This window comes from Propithecus coquereli, unplaced genomic scaffold, assembly GCF_000956105.1.
Source record: "Propithecus coquereli isolate 6110/MARCELLA unplaced genomic scaffold, Pcoq_1.0 Scaffold35, whole genome shotgun sequence".
NCBI classification, from domain to species: Eukaryota; Metazoa; Chordata; class Mammalia; order Primates; family Indriidae; genus Propithecus; species Propithecus coquereli.
In genome coordinates, this window is record NW_012149174.1 from 5796509 (window position 1) to 5801287 (window position 4779).

At 38.9% G+C, this 4779-nt stretch overlaps 1 protein-coding gene across 2 annotated transcripts in view; it reads right to left on the bottom strand.

Annotated features, from left to right (window-relative positions):
* WASF1 (WAS protein family, member 1) overlaps window positions 1–4779 on the bottom strand; it is a 73953-nt gene that overhangs the window by 21677 nt on the left and 47497 nt on the right. The window lies entirely within an intron of this gene.

Here is a 4779-nt window from a genome sequence, read left to right on the forward strand (position 1 = left end):
GGAGGGAGGAGGGGACGGGTATTTGTATACACAAGGAGTGCAATGCGCACCACCCGAAGGATGGACATATTTGAAACATGGACTTGGGGGGGGGGACCAAGGGCAACATACGTAACCTAAACATCTGTACCCCCATAATATGCTGAAATAAAAGAAAAAGAAAAAAAAAACAAATACAGATTATCATTAGAGGTTTGACTGCACAGAGATCATAATAAATCAAATTGCTTGCTGACTCATATCAAAACCCTATCACTGAGTTGCAAGTGACAATTAAGCTGCATCTTGTGGCAGCCTTTAAGTCAGAACCTGACACTTATTTTAGTCTGCACGTGACCCGCCCATTATTTTATTTATCACTTCTGTCCTCACCTCTTTCCCGCACTGCACACTTGTCTCAGTCACAGTTTCGGTAAGCCCACTAGCTAACCCTAGCACAAATAAGTAAAAAGCAAACAATGCTGGAGAGCTTCTTTCAAAAGGGGGAAAGACCCAATGATGAAACACAGTAGAAGACTAAGACTTCCAACAAAATGAAAGCTGCATTTAAAAGAAAACACCAAGAGTCCTACTTAAATTACAGGTTCACTGCAACAGGTGATTCATATTCTCCAAGCCAACTTTGTATATGTGGTGACCAAAGCCATGAAACCTTCAAAACTGCTTTGCCACATGGAGACCAAGCATCCTGCATTAAAAGACAAGCCTTTGGAGTTTTTCAAAAGAAAAAAACGTGAACACAAAGAACAGAAGCAATTATTGAAGGCCACCACTTCATCAAATGTGTCCGCACTGAGAGCATCATTCTTAGTGGCTAACCACATTGCTAAGGCTAAAAACCCATTTACTACTGGTGAAGAGTTGATCCTGCATGCTATAAAGGACATTTGCCGTGAACTTTTAGGGGAGGCTGCAGTTCAAAAGGTGGCACGTGTTCCTCTTTTGGCTAGCACCATAACTAGACAAATAGATGAAATAGCAGAGGATATTGAGGCACAACTGTTAGAGAAAATTAATGAGTCACTGTGGTACATAATCCAGGCTGATGAGTCTACTGATGTTGACAACAGGCAACAATGCCTGTTTTTGTGCAATATATTTTTCAGGAGGATGTGCATGAGGATGTGTTATGTGCACTTTTGTTGCCAACCAACACCACAGCTGCAGAACTATTCAAATCTTTGAATGATTACGTATCAGGAGAACTGAACTGGTCATTTTGTGTAGGTATATGCACTGGTTGAGCGGCTGCCATGATTGGACAGCTTTCCGGTTTCGCTACTTGGGTCAAGGAGTTCGCATCTGATTGTGAGTCTGTGCACTGTGTCATCCACAGAGAAATGCTGGCTAGTCAAAAAATGTCACCTGAACTAAACATTTTGCAAGACGTGATTAAAATTATCAACATTAAAGTACATGCCCTTAACTCAACATCTGTTCGTACAGCTCTGTGAGGAGATGGACGCAGAGCAAACACGTCTTCTCTCATACACAGAAGTGAGATGGCTTTCTAAAGGTAGATCACTGGCCAGAGTTTATTAGTTATGAGAGCCACTCCAGAGATTTCTTTTAGAAAAACAGTCACCACTGGCAGCACATTTCAGTGGCACAGAATGGGTCCTAAAACTTACTTACTTGTGTGACATATTCAATCTGCTTAATGAACTCAATCTCCCCTCCACTGCAGGGGAGAACAACTGTGTTTAAGTTGGCAGATAAAGTGGCTGCATTCAAAGCCAAACTGGAATTATGAGGGCAACAAGTGAACACTGGGATTTTTGACATGTTTCAAACATGAGCAGAAAATTTGAAAGAGACTGAGCCAGGGCCTTCTTTTTCCCAGCTGGTGCATGATCACCTATCTCAGCTTTCAAGAGTTTGAGCATTACTTCCTAACCACAAAAAGATCCCAAACTGGGAAGGAATGGATCCTCAACCCACTTGTGAATAAGCCAGGTGAACTGACTTTGTCTGTGCTAGAAGAGGATCAGCTGCTTGAGATCGCAAATGACAGTGGCCTTAAAAGTATGTTTGAGACAACTTCAAAACTCCATACATTCTGGATTAAAAGTCAAGGCGGAATATCCTGAGATTGCCACAAACGCACTGAAAAGCCTGCTTCCATTTCCAGCTATCTTTGTGAAGAAGGGTTTTCTGCAGTGACAGCAACCAAAAGGAGATTTTGGAGTAGATTGGACATAAGCAACACACTTCAGGTGTCACTATCTGCCATCACCCCCAGATGGGACCATCTAGTTGCAGGAAAACAAGCTCAGGGCTCTCACTGATTCTGCATTATGGTGAGTTGTATAATTATTTCATTGTATATTACAATGTAATAATAGAAACAAAGTGCACAATAAATGTAATGCATTTGAATCATCCTGAATCCATCCCCCCCACACCCCAATCCATGGAAAAACTGTGTTCCATGAAACTGTTCCCTGGTGCCAAAAAGGTTGGGGACCACTGCTCTGAAACATAAATGTTTGGAAATCACATCATCAAAGCTGTTTGAACTATCAAAGTAAAAGTAAATAGGCTCTGAGAGAGGGATCAATTGGTTATTTTATATGCATGTATTTATTTATTCTGGCTATCGAGAGGCCTTTTAAATTTAATTCCAGGTTCTCAACTATGTCAAGTGGGAAAGCTGCCAGAGGAATTAATTTCAAGTCGGTAAACTATTGTTACACCTTGCTATGATATTTTATGGGTTTTTCTCTTTGTTTTTGAATCTTTATAAACTGCTTAGAAAATGCCTATATGGTCTGTGATTCTAAATGCGAAGCACTCAAAACCTAATTTAGTTATATTTTCACAATGTGTTTATATTTTCCAGAGTTTGGCTACATGACCATGTGCCTGCTGACAGATGTTGCTTATATGGACTATATTAGACTTGAAAATTCCTTCGATTTTCATCTTTAAGATATGTAATCCATGCATTAGTACTGCGAATTAAATTAATCATGATTATTAGTTCTAAATTCTATATTAGATATATACCTAACACAAGATGCCTGTATTAGATCCAAAATTCATTTTAATTTTAAGAAATAGTTTATACAAAGTTACTAATGTCATTTCTATGCTATTAACATGTATTTTAATATTAACATGCTGATGTATTCATGTACATGTAAAACAAATTTTATATGAAGTCATGCTATATTAGACTCAGTGCTAGATTACAAAAGTCAGCGAAATATCTTTAAACAGTTTGGTTAATCACATGTTAATACAGTATCTGGCAACTATAAGGCTCTTCTTTTGATTAGTTTCAAAAGTACATTCTATAATATAATGGCTTTCCTAAGGAAAAAACAAGTAAACAATGCAATATTTTAGTGATTCATTGCTGATAAGTAACCTAAAAAAAATAACCACCAAAAGAAGGAATATACTTAAATTTAAATAAATAGCCTTTTATTTATTCTTACGACTATTTCACAGACAATGCAAATATGTAGTGCTCTCACAAAGAGCATTCAAATGTAACTTTTTATGTTGCTCTCACTATAGATGTGTATGCCCAAACTTTCTCACTTGAAACAAATTAGATTAATAACCTCTTGTGCTAAGTATTCAATTATAAAAGAGAGGACAAAAGAAAGTTTGCAGGCAGAAAGAAGCCTGCTTATCTGGAGAATCTATATGGCTGAGAAGATAAATCTAGGAAAACTGGCAGAATATATCTAGGCCAAGAATATCTTGTTTTATCTTTAAAATGAAATACTGATGTCCTATTAAAAAGCTAATTCTTCAATTCAAAGGATAAACTGGATTTTTAAAAAAAAATTTTTAACTGATTAAATTTAGAATAATGGGAAATAACTGGTTTAATGTCTTAACCAAGAAGCTCTGTTCTGTAATCTTATAATGGGAACACACTGTCTCCTTCTCCCCACCTGCCTCTTCTGTTGGCCTTTTTTTTCTGGCCAACGTGTTTGCCTTCTGTCTGCCAGAGGCCAGGTTCACGTGCTGTTTTTTTTTGTTTTGGTTTGGTTTTTTTTTGAGACAGAGTCTCACTCTTTTTGCCTGGGCTAGAGTGAGTGCCGTGGCGTCAGCCTAGCTCACAGCAACCTCACACTCCTGGGCTCAAGCAATCCTTCTGCCTCAGCCTCCCGAGTAGCTGGGACTACAGGCACGCGCCACCATGCCCGGCTAATTTTTTCTATATATTTTTAGTTGTCCGATTAATTTCTTTCTATTTTTAGTAGAGATGGGGTCTCGCTCTTGCTGAGGCTGGTTTCGAACTCCTGAGCTCAAACAATCCGCCCGCCTCGGCCTCCCAGAGTCCTAGGATTACAGGCGTGAGCCACAGCGCCCGGCCTCACGTGCTGTTTTGACAGCATGCTGCATTATCAGACTCTTGACTAATATTCTCACGTGCCTTAGGCAACTCACTCGATTAGCAATATCTGATTCGCAATGACCCCACACCTTTCACTAAGATCTTTGATAATATAAAAATATTTCCCTAGGCTAATTAAATATAGAGAGACACTAATGTTTCAAAACACAAATAGTTGAAGCCTCTAAAAAGAGTAAATAGTGATAACAATCAAGCAAAAACTACAACTCTAGTCCTACCTTCCACAGATCAAATCATATGTTAAAAAGCAATCTTAATAATTCTCATTCATCATGTGATTCTGTGCCTAAAGATTCTGTCCTAGAACAACATCTATTGGATGCTGGGGAAGGGGGAGGGCGGCAGGAGGAGGGTTGAAGAGGGAGGAGGGGAGGGGTATTTGTATACACAAGGAGGGTAAT